At 36.3% G+C, this 16,533-nt stretch overlaps 1 pseudogene; it reads right to left on the bottom strand.

Moving 5' to 3' along the window:
• The window catches only part of LOC128283893 (uncharacterized), a 34,237-nt pseudogene that overhangs the window by 3,918 nt on the left and 13,786 nt on the right, over nt 1-16,533 (bottom strand).

Genomic DNA, 16,533 nt, shown 5'->3' with positions numbered 1-16,533 from the left:
TCACATCATTACAATGCCAAAAGGAAAAATCCATCACATCACAGTATAAATAATTTCCAAACAACAAATCAATGGAATTTTCAACTTCAATCGAATTGAGCAAAGATATTTGAAAATTTTCAGATGACTTACCTTGACGAATATGAAGAGAAGACAATTGAGGATTGGGTTTACCTTTCTCGGTCAAAATGAATCTTCTCTCTTTGGATAGATAACGTAAGACAAACCTATTACTCCGATAAATTTGAATAGGTGGTGACGCACCATGACATGTCTTGCTCCTCGAGGGGTGGAATTCACAAAAATGAGAATAGTTAGTATTATCGAAAACTATGGACTTAAATGGAAAAGGAAAGTTACCATGGAAATTTGATTCAATTCCAAAACCATAGGTTGGCCTTACCTTCTCGAAATGAAACGAAAATTTCAGATGTGGCCAAACAAGGTGATTAATAAATGAATCAAAATTGAAACCGAAATCATTGAATTTCACCTTCTTATCAAAATTTTGAACATCAAGCAAACATATTTTGATTGCAAATGATGCAAAGTGCTTAATGTTTCCATAAAATGAATTCATGTAGCAAATACCAGGCTTGAACACATGAACTTGATCATTTGATTTAGCAGACAACATGTTAAATAAGGAAAATATAATCAACTCATCACATGATTCAAATTTCACTCGTTCAATTAGACTTGAAAAATTGGCACAACCAAGCATATTCATTTTATCACCAAAGAAACGATGCAACATGTTATCATGCAAGTAAATCAAAGGAAACTTAAACATGCAAATACTCGAACAATTTTGCATCGTAATTTCTACTCGAATAGATAGATCAAAGCATGGAAATCTTGCACAAAATTTCAGAGATTTATCTTGAAGAACAAAGTCAAACAGATCAATTACTTCATGCAAAAATCTTTTAACGCATATATCGAGCAAAGAAGTTGTGTTCATGCAACCTTTCAGAAATTCAAATCCATCACAAATCATTTGAATAGGCACGTTTAAACAGAAAGATGAATTCAAAGAATTTTTATAATCAAACAAATCAAAACGTGAAAAACTGCTATCACACACATTCACAATTTGCACAGGATGAACCAATCCAACAGAATCAACAAAATTGTCGTTATAAAACATGTCATAAGACGGAATCTTCATGACATCTTTTGAAACAACATCGTTAACATTAGTATGTGAACAGTAATTAACCAAATCAAAAGATGGAAGATTTTCAAAAATAAGGCCATAAAAATCTATATGAGTAACTTTGTATTCAAACGGCCTCGAATCAATAAATAAGGAATCCTTACCTTTCTTACCTTCAATTGGAAGTGGGTGGCTGTCATTCGTGAACCTACCTTTTTCGAACAACCTAAAACACCTCTCGTTTGGAAGGTAATGTAGATCGAATTGGTCGCATAAACTTCTAGGAACCTGAAAAGTTAACTCACAAGAAGATCAAACAGGTGGGTTAGTAGAAATAATCCTCACTTGCTCACTTGTTTTCTCACTCGATTCTTTTGTTTCAATTTCTTTTTCATCTTCTTTTTCACTCTCAAATTTCTTTTCGTTCTCTTTTTCAATCTCATTTTCTTTTTCATTTTCTTTTTGCTTTTCAAAGACTTTTTCAAAGGCTTTTTCAAGTTCTCTCAAGATTCGCTCATTTTCTCTCTTACTTGCCTCTTGCCTCTTGCCTCTCTTTTCTTTTTATTTCGTTTTCTTTTTCTTCTTTTGTTTTTTCTTTTCTTTTCTTTGTTTTCTCTTTACAAGAATGTACAAAAGAACGATCAGAATACAAATCTTGTTCGAAAGATGAAGAACTATTTGCGTATGATTCACAATCAAAACTTCGTGAAGAATACTCCTTGAATGATTTCTTTGAAGATATACTAGAGTATGTCTTTCTCTCGAACGACATCTTGGAATGAATCAAAATCGTAATCGGCTTCTCGTCTTCTCAATTTCTTGATGAAAAGGACTTTCGATCAAGTCACTTCGAATTTCTTGATGAATATGAGTCATAGTATGAATCTCTTTGTCTTGACGTAGATGGCGAAAAGGAATCACGATTGGAACTTTTTTAGGTAGTAGTCGGGGTATATCTCCGTGGGTTTCTTGGTTCCGTTTATGACTTGAAGAAACTCAATCACTTTGGTCTCGTTTAGTCGCCATTCTTCGCATTTCTTGAACCAAGTATTGGTATTCGATTCGGTGAACTCTTGGCGTGACATGATTTTTGTTGCTAAAAAGAAAATGTTAGATCACAAAACAAAATAAAAAATTTTAAGTACCTCACCACAAACCTCACAATTTCGCTTCGAAAGAAGAAGGAAAAGGTGTCACTCCCGCTCGTGTTTACACTCGCTTGGCTTTTACCTCCACTCGAATGATCTCACTCGCCGTGCCTTTTACCTCTCAATCTTTTCTCTCGCAACTTTGTAGTCGGAATTGCCAAGGTTTTATCGTAGGCTTAGGATCGGTTTCAATAGGGTAACAAGGAGACGCGTATAGGTTTAAGGTTGGTGAAAGAACAGGAATTGGGCAAGAAAAAAAATGTGGCGAATTAAGGAGAGTAGAATAGAAGAAGGGTGGGGAACTATATCGATCACGACTTGACGATCAAGTATCAATTGATTTGCATAAATCACTCTTTTTCTTTTTTCGATTTTTTTCAATTTTTTTTGAATTTTTTTAACTTGTATAACTTTTTTTGTTGTACTATATCGACAAGCTAAATACAATAAAATCACTTTTGTTCACGATTTTTTTTCTTCTTGCGTAGATTTTTGTTTTATAGCAACAATAACAAACTAATCGAAATAAGAAAACTTGGTATACAAAATTTTTTTGAACCTACCTCGAATGCTTCGCTTGAACGCCTAAGCTTCTCGCTTTAGGTAGCTCGATACCAAATGATACGAACCGCCTCGGGAGAGTTGAGTCGTATCTTTGAGTTGCCCGATCGCTCACGAGAAAGTATCGTTCAATTCACTTTTGAAATGAAGTTGATGGAAAAAATAGGACGGAAACTATGTATAATGGTTCTATGATGGTTTATGGATAAGAATAATATGAATATTCAGCTAAATTGGATGGGAAAGTGAAAGAAGTAAATAGATGATGGATATGGAAGAAAAGGGTTCTTAAAAGCAAGCACGAACCAATATTAGAAAATATCGGCCCAAAATGCTTATAGGCTTTCAAGGTGAAGGATGAAAGTGATAAACCTCGACCCGCTACTTAGCAAAGTGATAAACCTTTGCTTGATTCACCAACAGGTTTATTAAACTTCGCAGGATGGTTTTGTTCCTTCGGACGATTAGGGAAGTCCATTTTGCTCGTACCTTGTCCCCACTTCGAGTTGTTTGCGGGATTGGCATAGGTCCGAATGGAGCTTTTCTTCTTAAGTTGTTTTTCAACTTTAATCGCAACATGAACCATGTCAGTCACCTCGACATAGTGCTGAAGCTCTACCACATTAGCAATCTCTCAATTTAGCCTGGCTAAGAACCTAGCCATGGTTGCCTCGCGGTCTTCTTTCACGTTCACACGAATCATTGCTACTTCCATCTCTTTGAAATAATCCTCCACGCTCCGGTGACCTTGCGTAAGGTTTTTCAACTTTTGGTATAATTCCCGATGGTAATAGGATGGGATAAATCTCATTCTCATCACCGCCTTCATCTATTTTCTTTTCCCACTCCAAGTATGCCTCCGGATCAGACTTGCCTTGGAAGGGTGGTATGGTGATACGAGCACGCCCCGTGAACTTTATCGAGCAAGTCTATCAAGCCGATCAATGACATGTCGGCAAGCTGATCCAAGCTCGTTTCCAGCTCCACGAGCTCGGCCCAGCTCAAATCCAATTTTATTCGAGCTCAATCCATCTTGCTCGAGCTAAATCGAGCTCACTCCTAGCTCACTTTCAACTCACGAGCTAAACCTTAGCTCAACTTCACTTAGGAGTTTAGCCTCACTCAACTTTAGCTCACGAGCTAAAGCTTAGCTCATTTTAGTTTAAACTCGTTTTGTCTTTAATGCATTAAATAAAATTTGCACATATTTATTTAAGCATTAAACTTGTCTTATATTAATATTTGTTATTAATATGCCATAGTCATTACATAAATTGATTATGTTCACATAGCTGAATTAATGCATGACATTAATGTGTTCACATCATGCCGAATTTATGAGTGTCCATGAGATATCTTAATGACTTGTTTATTTCATGTAGGTACATCCCTTTGGACGGTATAATGTATGGATGAAGAAACATCTCTTTTGGGCATTCCACACTCATGAATGAAGAAGTATTAAATGCTGGTGCATGTGTGACAACCCGAATTAGGGCCTAATCGGAATAGTGGTTTCGTGACCACAAATCCGAGATAGAAATAATTGTTTTATAAATATTTTGGGGTTTATGATATGATTGCATGATTGTGTGAAAATTTCGTGATGAAATTCTATGCCTAAAGTGTTTAAATTGAAAGTAGGGACTAAATCGAATAAGTTGCAAAATTTGCATACTAGAAATTTTAGTATGAAATTGTTTTGAAATATTTATTAGGAGGTCTTAAATAGCAATTCTACCAATTTTAAGTTCATGGACAAATTTAGGACATGGAAGGAATTTTGGAAAGTTTAGTAGTAAGGGTATTTTAGTCATTTTGATATTAAATGAAATAAAATGGGAAAAATAACACAAAATAGTCATCTTCCCATTTAGTTGCTGCCGAAACTTCACTCTCTCCATAGCTAGGATTCTTCAACTTTCAAGCTCCATAGTAAGTGATTCTAAGCCCGCTTTTAATGTTCTTTACGTTTTGGAATCCTAAGCTCGATTAAGCTTATGCTAGTAATAATTTAACCTAGGGTTCATATTTGGAAAAATACCCATAGGTGAAATTTGTGTATTTTGATGTTTTATGATAGAATATGAGGTTTTAAATTGTGTTAAATAATTTGTGCTACTCGGTTTTAAGTGAAAACGAGTAAAAGCAGCATAATCGGTAAAAATACCTAATGTTCATAACTATATGATAGAGTGGGAATTTGATGTTGTTGTAGAAGAGAAAATGTTCAGCATATCATAAAACATAAGAATAAGGGCTGAAATTAAATTCCGAGCCTAGGGGCAAAATTGTAATTTTGTAAAAGTTAGGGGCAAAATGTAATTTTTCTACAATGTGATTTTTGGATTGAAATAAATAGTATGAGTATTAAATGAGCTAAATGTGTTATTATAGATCAAGAAAGGCGCTGAACCGACCTCGAGCTGGGAAAGAAAAAGTTTTGGACTAAATTGCAAAATTTCCATATTTTGCACCAAGGTAAGTTGTATGTAAATATTACAATAATTTCATGTACATTCTTATATTTCAGCCTATTATATAAATATACTAGCTGATGTTAAAATATAAATTGACTATTGGAAGAATGGAAATAAATACGAGAGAGAGATCCGGTTGAACATTCGGAGAGATCGAATGAAATAGAGGAGCGTAGCTAGGTCACATGTATGATGCTGAGTGCACATCATGTGTACAAGAAAGCTACGAGACACCCTGTAGTAGCTAGGTCACATGCGTGATACGAGATGTATCCCATGTAGACAAGAGAGCTACGTGAAAGATAAATGTAGCTAGGTCGCATGCGTGATTCCAAGTGAAGGACACCATGTAGACAAGAGAGCTACGTGAAAGATAAATGTAGCTAGGTCGCATGCGTGATTCCAAGTGAAGGACACCATGTAGATAAGAGAGCTACGAGACAAATCGGCTAGGTCGCATGAGTGGTACTAAGTGTTCCCCATGTGTACAAGAGAGCCGAACTAAATGAAGTATGATGGTGGGGTGTGTCAAACCGTTAAATATCGAGGATTGATCCGAATTGTTCAACGGGATGGTTTTGTGGTGACATTGTGGTTTGGACCTACACTTATAGTGAATGAAATGTGGTGAAAATGAATTGTGGCATATACATATATACGATAAAATGAGGTTAGCATAAAGAATGTGTGAAAGAGTGAAATTAGTATTAAAACTGTTTTAGATGGCAGCAGTGACGTGATTTTGAAAAATCACCAAAATAGGAGGAATATAATTAGAGGTTGAATGAGATGTGAAATTAAAGCTTAATGAGTCTACTTTCATATAAAAGAAGCAGGGCAAGCAAAGGAATTCTATATTTTGAGATATTTACAATTGTAACTGACTTGCTCAGGATGAATACGTGATCCCCTGTTTCCACTTTGAAAAATCATTAAAAATTGTACAAAGCAAACTAAGAAATATAGTTTACATGCCTAAATTTCTTATTGAGACTAGTTTTAAATACAACAGACTTCAGGGTTGTTTGAGTTATGTACTGAGAGAAATTCAATTCGTAGTGGACAGAGGTCAGGCCAGTCGAGCTGTGTAACAGGGAAACTTTAACTAATAAACTGTACTAATCTGCTGAACCAAAATTATAAAAAATTTAGCAAGAAGCTTTATGAGTCTAAATTCAGGAAATTTTACGGATATGAATTTCGAGTTTTGTAACTCGAGTTATGATTTATTTAGTGAATATGACACAGCAGAGACAGCTTAATCAAGTGGAATAAGTAGTGAAGTTAAAGTAGACATACTTGAATTGTTGTGTAAACATGTTAGATTCTTAAATTAGTATTTACATACTACTTACTAAGCTATAAGCTTACTTCGCTTTCTCTCTTTGTCTTATAGTGTTCTCCACTTGCTCAGAGTCAAGGATCGTGAAGATCTACCCGCACTATCATACTTTGGGTATTTGAACTAAATGTTTTGAATTATGGCATGTATAGTAGGCAAAAATTATTTTGTTATGTGTCATATTTGTCTAGGTTTAAAATATTAGTTACAAGATTTCGACCAGTTACTTTGTACAAGCCATAAAAGTTGGCTAATATTGTTCAAGATATATGTTATACGATGCATTATCAAATGGGATGACATATTTCTATCTTGGTATATGTTATGTTCGTAATACCTTGTATCTGTTCCACGACATGTAAGCGGGTAAGGGTGTTACATTTAGTGGTATCGAGCTATGGTTTAGTCGGTTCTCGGACTAATAAAGTGTGTGTAAAAGTCTAGCTATACATGCCATAAAAATATTGTGATAGTGTGGTGACTCGATTATTCTAAACGTGTTTTGTTTTAATATAGTAATGGATCCCAAGGAATCTGCGGTGATGATGTCTTAGTAATGCGCCGGCCCCGCACAAGGGACCGCTACCTGTGGAAAGTAGACTGAGACATTGGGACAAGGAGATGAGGCTCGGGACGCCTTTCTCCAAATGATGAACAATTGGTATCTTGAATTTATTCGAGCAAATCCAAATGCTCAACCTCCTCCACCCCTCCTATACCTCGACGATTCTCTGAGTGCTCAAGGTATAAATTTGGTAAGAATGAACAAGCCTCGGTTGACAAGATTCAAAACAAGGGTCAAGAGTTTAGAGCAAAGGTTGATGATGATCCCGAGAAAGCGGAATTCGGCTTGAAAATTCTACCCGTGTATTTGATGAGCTCTCATGTACACCCGAGGAATGCTTAAAGTGTGTCAGTATCACTTTTGAGAGATTAAACTTACCACCGGTGGAAGACTTTGGTTGCAGTGGTGCCAAAAGAAAAGTTACTTGGGATTTCTTCCAGAAGAATTTAGAAAGAAATACATAAGTCAGCGATTTATTGATCAAAAGCGGAAGGAGTTCCTTGAATTGAAGCAAGGAAAAATGTCGTCGCAGAGTATGAACGCGAATTTGTAAGACTCAAACAAGTATGCCTGTGAATGTGTGTCCACCGAGGCCATTATGTGTAGAAGATTTGAAGATGGGCTGAATGAGGACATTAAAGTGTTTGTAGGATTTTGGAGTTGAAAGAATTTGTAGTATTGGTTGATCGAGCTCTTAAAGTCAAGAATTGAACAAAGAAAGAAGAAAAGTCGCTATTGAGGCTCGAGATGTCGAAAAAGACAGATAAGTAAGCCATTTCAATCTCAACCAAAGAGGTCCAAAGAGACAAACCCTCGAATGACAGTTTCAATTGGGGATTTACAGAGATCGTGGTAGAGCATATTCGGGTCTAAAGCTCAAGCTACTTGGTGGCAAGTGTGGGTAATGTGCGACCTAGAAAGCCCGAGTGTCGACAATGTGGCGAGCAACATTATGGTGAGTGTTGGGGACCGAGCGAGCTTGTTTCAAAAAGTTCTCGCGAGCATTTTATTAGAGACTGTCAGGAGAAGGTTAAAGAAGAACGATTTTGAGTGTTAGATGAATACCACCGCTAGTAGAGGTAGACCACCGAGAAATCTTTGGAGGTGGGACTAGTAGTAGAACTGTGATGAAAGATTTAACGGCAAGATCGAAGCTAGAGCACCTACTAGAGCTTATGCTATACGTGCTCGAGAAGATGCATCATCTCCCAATGTCATTCTTGGTACATTTTCTCTTTATGATACTATTGTTATTGCATTGATTGATCCCGGTCCACCCATTCCTATATTTGCATGAATTTAGTATCCAATAAAAAGTTGCTGTTGAATTTATGAGTTTACGATTAAAGTGTCGAACCCTTAGGCCAATATGTGCTAGTTGACAAGGTTTGCAAGAATTGCCCATTAATGATTCAAGGTCACTGCTTTTCCGCCAACTTGATGTGTTACCATTTGGTGAGTTTGACGTTATCTTGGGAATGGACTGGTTAACATTGTATGATGCTAAGGTAGATTGTAAACAAAAGACACTAGAGTTAAAATGTGAAAATGGAGAAATTTCGTGGGTTGAAACAGACGAATCAAATAAATTGCCTATGGTGATTTCAGACATGTCTGCATGTAAATACATGAGAAAAGGGTGTGAAGCTTATCCGCTTATGTAATGAATGTTGAGATGTCTCAATTGAAATTTGAATCAGCACCTATAGTCTGTGAGTTTCGGATGTATTTCGGAGGAATTGCAGGTTGCCTCCAAACAGAGATAGATTTTGCCATTGATTTGTTGCCTGCATCTTGCACCGATCTCGATTGCTCCATATAGAATGGCTCGATGAATTAAAAGAATTGAAGGCTCGATTGCAGGAGTTAACAGACAAGGGATTTGTGAGACCGAGTTTCTCTCCCTGGGTGCTCTGATTATTCAGAAGAAGAAGGATGGTTCAATGAGACTTTGCATTGATTACCGTCGACTTAATAAGGTGACTATAAAGAACAAGTACCCATTGCCGAGGATTGATGATTTATTCGATCGTTAAAGGGGCCACAGTGTTTTCAAAGATTGATTTGAGGTCCGTTACTATCACCGAGAGTTAAGGAGTCGATGTCTTGAAACCGCCTTTAGGACAAGGTATGGACATTATGAGTTTCTGGTGATGCCTTTTGGCTTAACAAATGCTCCAGCCATATTTATGGACTTAATGAATCGGATTTTCCGGCCATATTTGGATAAGTTTGTAGTAGTGTTTATAGATGACATTTTAATTTATTCTCGAGATGAGTCGAACATGCCGAACACTTGAGAACTATATTGCAAATCTTGAGAGAAAAGAAACTGCTTGCCAAGTTTAGTAAAAGTGAGTTCGCTTCGTGAAGTCGGATTTTTGGGGCATATAGTCTCGGTGATGGTATTCGGTGGATCCAAGTAAGATTTCTACGATCGTCGATTGAAACCGCCAAGAATGTATCTGAGGTTAGAAGCTTTTAGGCTTGGCCGGTATTATAGGCGTTTTGTTGAAGGATTTTCGATAATTGCCTCTCCTATGACTAAATTGTTGCGAAGAATGTTAAGTTTGAATGGGTGATAAATGTCATGAGTTTTGAAAAGTTGAAAGCACGATTGATGAAGCACCAATTTTAGTACGCCCCGAGTCGAAAGGAGTTCGTAATTTATAGTGATGCATCATTGATGTGCCTTGGATGTGTGTTGATGCAAGAGGGCAAAGTAGTAGCTTATGCTTCGAGGCGCTTAAAACCGCATGAGAAGAACTATCCTACACATGATTTGGGCTCGGCATTGTTGTTTTTGCCTTGAAGATTTGGCGACATTATTTATACGGTGAAAATGCCGAATTTTTACCGATCACAAAAGTTTGAAGTACTTGATGAATCAAAAGGATCCGAATCTGCGACAATAAGATGGCTTGAATTATTAAAGGATTATGATTTAGTGATTGATTATCATCCAGAAAAGCAAATGTAGTTCTTGACGCCTTGAGCAAAAATTTCTTTTTACTTTGAGAGCCATGAACACGGGTTAGCATTGTCTCGATGACGGGTCAATTTTAGCGAGATGAGAGCTAAACCGTTATTTCTCCAGTTGATTTGTGATGCTCAAAAGAATGATAGTGAGTTGCGGATCAAGAGAACTCAATGCAAATCGAGTTATGACTCGATTTTCGAGTTGGACCAGATGACTGCTTGATGTTTCGAGATGAATATGTGTGCCGAAAAATGATAAATTGATTCGTAAAATATTACATGAGGCGCACAATGGCTGTTTATCGCTTCACCCGGTAGCACAAAAATGTATAATGATTTAAAGAAGTCAGATTGGTGGCGGTATGAAAAGGACATTTCAATTTGTAACTAAGTGTTTGATCTGTCAACAAGTAAAAGTGAACATCAAGTACCTTCAGGATTACTTCAACCGTAATGGTGCTCGAGTGGAAATGGGACAAGATTACCATGGATTTTGTAACCGGTTTGCCTTTAACTCCTAAAAAGAAGGATGCTGTTTGGGTAGTGGTTGATAGATTAACAAAGTCAGCCCACTTTATACCAAGACGCATCGATTACTCACTTGATAAATTAGCCGAATTATATATTGCTGAAATTGTGAAGTTGCACTGAGTACCTATGTCTATAATATCGATAGAGATCCAAGATTTACCTCGAGATTTTGGAAAAGTTACAAGAAGCTTTGGGTACAAAATTGAACTTTAGTACCGCATTTCATCCACAAACAGATGGTCAAACGGAAAGAGTAATCCGGTACTCAAGATATGCTTAGATGTTGTGTTTTAGAATTTGGAGGTAGTTGGGAGAAATATCTATCTTTGATTGAGTTTACCTACAATAACAGCTTATCAATCAAGTATACAAATGGCACCGCATTGAAGCCTTATATGGTCGTAAGTGTCGGACTCCTTTATATTGGACCGAGCTTAGTGAGAAACAGATTCACGGAGTTGATCTAGTTAAAGAAATCAAGAGAAAATAAAAGTAATTCGGGATTGCTTGAAAGTCGCTTCAGATCGACAAAAGTCATATGCGATTTAAAAAGAAAAGAGATTGAATTTCAAGTGGGTGATAAAGTGTTCTTGAAGGTGTCACCATGGAAAAAGATTCGAGATTTAGTCGAAAAGGCAAGTTGAGTCCGCGTTTTATTGGGCCGCACGAGATTCTTGAGAGAATTGGACCAATGGCATATCGGTTGGCCTTACCGCAGAGAGTTAGAAAAGATTCATAACGTGTTTCATGTATCAATGTTATGACGTTATCGTTCGATCCTTCACATGTGATTTCCCCAACGAAATTGAAATTGATCGGATATGACCTATGAGGAGGAACCAATAAAGATTTTGGCTCGAGAAGTTAAAAGCTTAAGAAACAAAAGTATAGCCTTAGTGAAAGTATTGTGGCACGGACATGGGATAGAAGAGGCTACGTGGGAACCCGAGGAAGCTATGAGGAAACAAGACCCAAACCTCTTTCTGGGTAAGATTTTTGGGACGAAAATCTCTAAAGGGGGAGAATTGTGACAACCCGAATTAGGGCCTAATCGGAATAGTGGTTTCGTGACCACAAATCCGAGATAGAAATAATTGTTTTATAAATATTTTGGGGTTTATGATATGATTGCATGATTGTGTGAAAATTTCGTGATGAAATTCTATGCCTAAAGTGTTTAAATTGAAAGTAGGGACTAAATCGAATAAGTTGCAAAATTTGCATACTAGAAATTTTAGTATGAAATTGTTTTGAAATATTTATTAGGAGGTCTTAAATAGCAATTCTACCAATTTTAAGTTCATGGACAAATTTAGGACATGGAAGGAATTTTGGAAAGTTTAGTAGTAAGGGTATTTTAGTCATTTTGATATTAAATGAAATAAAATGGGAAAAATAACACAAAATAGTCATCTTCCCATTTAGTTGCTGCCGAAACTTCACTCTCTCCATAGCTAGGATTCTTCAACTTTCAAGCTCCATAGTAAGTGATTCTAAGCCCGCTTTTAATGTTCTTTACGTTTTGGAATCCTAAGCTCGATTAAGCTTATGCTAGTAATAATTTAACCTAGGGTTCATATTTGGAAAAATACCCATAGGTGAAATTTGTGTATTTTGATGTTTTATGATAGAATATGAGGTTTTAAATTGTGTTAAATAATTTGTGCTACTCGGTTTTAAGTGAAAACGAGTAAAAGCAAGATAATCGATAAAAATACCTAATGTTCATAACTATATGATAGAGTGGGAATTTGATGTTGTTGTAGAAGAGAAAATGTTCAGCATATCATAAAACATAAGAATAAGGGCTGAAATTAAATTCCGAGCCTAGGGGCAAAATTGTAATTTTGTAAAAGTTAGGGGCAAAATGTAATTTTTCTACAATGTGATTTTTGGATTGAAATAAATAGTATGAGTATTAAATGAGCTAAATGTGTTATTATAGATCAAGAAAGGCGCTGAACCGACCTCTAATCGGGGAAAGAAAAGTTTTGGACTAAATTGAAAAATTTCCATATTTTGCACCAAGGTAAGTTGTATGTAAATATTACAATAATTTCATGTACATTCTTATATTTCAGCCTATTATATAAATATACTAGCTGATGTTAAAATATAAATTGACTATTGGAAGAATGGAAATAAATACCGAGAGAGAGATCCTGTTGAACATTTGAGAGATCGAATGAAATAGAGGAGCGTAGCTAGGTCACATGTATGATGCTGAGTGCACATCATGTGTACAAGAAAGCTACGAGACACCTGTAGTAGCTAGGTCACATGCGTGATACGAGATGTATCCCATGTAGACAAGAGAGCTACGTGAAAGATAAATGTAGCTAGGTCGCATGCGTGATTCCAAGTGAAGGACACCATGTAGACAAGAGAGCTACGTGAAAGATAAATGTAGCTAGGTCGCATGCGTGATTCCAAGTGAAGGACACCATGTAGACAAGAGAGCTACTGAGACAAATCGGCTAGGTCGCATGAGTGGTACTAAGTGTTCCCCATGTGTACAAGAGAGCCGAACTAAATGAAGTATGATGGTGGGGTGTGTCTTTGAAACCGTTAAATATCGAGGATTGATCCGAATTGTTCAACGGGATGGTTTTGTGGTGACATTGTGGTTTGGACCTACACTTATAGTGAATGAAATGTGGTGAAAATGAATTGTGGCATATACATATATACGATAAAATGAGGTTAGCATAAAGAATGTGTGAAAGAGTGAAATTAGTATTAAAACTGTTTTAGATGGCAGCAGTGACGTGATTTTGAAAAATCACCAAAATAGGAGGAATATAATTAGAGGTTGAATGAGATGTGAAATTAAAGCTTAATGAGTCTACTTTCATATAAAAGAAGCAGGGCAAGCAAAGGAATTCTATATTTTGAGATATTTACAATTGTAACTGACTTGCTCAGGATGAATACGTGATCCCCTGTTTCCACTTTGAAAAATCATTAAAATTGTACAAAGCAAACTAAGAAATATAGTTTACATGCCTAAATTCCTTATTGAGACTAGTTTTAAATACAACAGACTTCAGGGTTGTTTGAGTTATGTACTGAGAGAAATTCAATTCGTAGTGGACAGAGGTCAGGCCAGTCGAGCTGTGTAACAGGGAAACTTTAACTAATAAACTGTACTAATCTGCTGAACCAAAACTTATAAAAAAATTTAGCAAGAAGCTTTATGAGTCTAGATTCAGGGAAATTTTACGGATATGAATTTCGAGTTTTGTAACTCGAGTTATGATTTATTTAGTGAATATGACACAGAGAGACAGCTTAATCAAGTGGAATAAGTAGTGAAGTTAAAGTAGACATACTTGAATTGTTGTGTAAACATGTTAGATTCTTAAATTAGTATTTACATACTACTTACTAAGCTATAAGCTTACTTCGTTTTCTCTTTTGTCTTATAGTGTTCTCCAGCTTGCTCAGAGTCAAGGATCGTGAAGATCTACCGCACTATCATACTTTGGGTATTTGAACTAAATGTTTTGAATTATGGCATGTATAGTAGGCAAAAATTATTTTGTTATGTGTCATATTTGTCTAGGTTTAAAATATTAGTTACAGTACTCGACCAGTTACTTTGTACAAGCCATAAAAGTTGGCTAATATTGTTCAAGATATATGTTATACGATGCATTATCAAATGGGATGACATATTTCTATCTTGGTATATGTTATGTTCTGGTAATACCTTGTATCCTGTTCCGGCGACGGTAACGGGTAAGGGGTGTTACAGCATGTACGGCTAGATGCAAGGTTTCTACAAATTCATGCATGTGTCGAATGCATGTATGGGCATTAAAGGTTGGTCCATGAATGGATCAAATGCATGGGATGATAGAATGCATGAATGGCTTAAGTGCATGTATGGTGGCTGTCTCTTAACTTTCCAAGGCACTTATTCGCCAAGAAGTAGTCGCTAACTAATTCTATGTTGACCATAGAGCTCCTTGAACATGTTCACACTTTGAATTGACCTATAGGCTACTACACATGCATGGATGGGTTCAAGAACGTCCAAGGAAGGAATTAACTCAATAATTCAACACATTGATTGAATTAAGTGCATGCACAAAGGGAGAACGAATTTACTAGGTTCATGCTGCCATTTATGAACTTACATGCCATTAAAGTGTTTAATTATGAAGATACATGTTCCATAAAAGTGCATGAACGTCCCAAGGAGATGAATGCAACCTTTTGGTGCACATACAAGTCACTTGAAGCCTTTCTTTATGACTAAGCATTCATGCACAAACCAAGGGGGAAGAAAGTGTCCATTCAGCTGGTGCATGAATCTGCCGAATGTATGAACTATTTTAATACATTAGTGTGAACGTTTTTATTATTGTGTGAACACCTAGATGCCGAATTTGAATGGTCATCTATGTGCCTATAAATATTTGTTTTCTTTCATTTGTAAAGGACTTTTTGCCAAATTTTTTATTGACTTTAATCTTGTGAGAATTTTCTTCTCTAAACTTTGTTTGAGACTTTGTTGACTTATCTACCTAGTAGTGGCGTCAACCCTGTTTCTTTCACTCTTATACCGAGGTTCCTACTTTGCTAAGTAGCGGGTCGAGGTTTATCACTTTCATTCTCCACCTTGAAAGCCTATAAGCAATTGGGTCAATACTCTCTAGTATTGGTTCGTGCTTGCTTTTGAGTTCCTTCTTTCCATTCTTTCATATTTTAAACTCTTTCTTTGAACCCCTTGAATAGCTTCCGCATAATTCAATTAGAAACATCCTTTTTGAACAAACCGAACGATACTTTCTCGTAGATGATCGGGTAAACTCGCATACAACTCGACTCTCCCAGAGGCGGTTCGTATCATTTGGTATCAGAGCTACTAAAATGAGAAGATCGTGCGATGAAATTAATCCCGGGCTAGTCCAAGTGAACGCAAGTAAGTAGGATCCGGAAAAAAAAGAGTATAGAAAAAAAAATTCGTATACCGAAGTTTTCTTATTTGGATTAGTTACCTGCTGTTGCTATAAAAACAAAAATCTACGCAGCCGAAGAAAAAAAAATCGTGTACAAAAAGTGTTTATTGTATTTAGCTTGTCAATATAGTACAAAAAAAAGTTATATAAGTCAAGAAAAATTCGAAAAAAAATTCAAAAAAAAAATTCGAAAAAAAATCTGAAAAAAAAAGTGTTTAATGCAATTCGATTGTTGTTTGAATGTCAAAGCCCTTGGTTTGATATCGTTCCTGATTCATCTTCTATTCTAATCTCATCCACGCAACACTTTTTTTTTTTGTTACCCAATTTCCTTTTCTTTTAGCCAACCCGTAACCCCTCACATGTTATCCTTTGTAAAACCATTTGAAACCGACCCACAATACTAGAGATCAAGTCATACTAAGTCTGTTACAAGGTTATAAGAGGAGAAAAGAGCAGAAAAAGGTATGAGCGAGTGAGATCATTCGAGTGGAGGTAAAAGCCAAACAAGTGTAAACACGAGCGGGAGTGACACCTTTTTTTCTTCTTCTTTCCAAGCGAAATTATGAGGTTTGTGGTGAGGTACTTAATTTTTTTTTATTTTGTTTTGTGATCTAACATTTTCTTTTTAGCAACAAAAATCATGTCACACGAAGAGTTCACCAAATCGGAATACCAATACTTGGTGCAAGAAATGCGAAGAATGGCGACTAAACAAGACCAAAGTGATCGAAGTTTCTTCAAGTCGAAACGGAACCAAGAACCCCACGGAGATATACCCCGACTACTACGAAAAAAGTT

This window comes from Gossypium arboreum, chromosome 11 (genome assembly GCF_025698485.1).
Source record: "Gossypium arboreum isolate Shixiya-1 chromosome 11, ASM2569848v2, whole genome shotgun sequence".
NCBI classification, from domain to species: domain Eukaryota; kingdom Viridiplantae; phylum Streptophyta; class Magnoliopsida; order Malvales; family Malvaceae; genus Gossypium; species Gossypium arboreum.
Note: the sequence above shows the minus strand (reverse complement) of the source record. Positions and strands in the feature narration are given on the sequence as shown.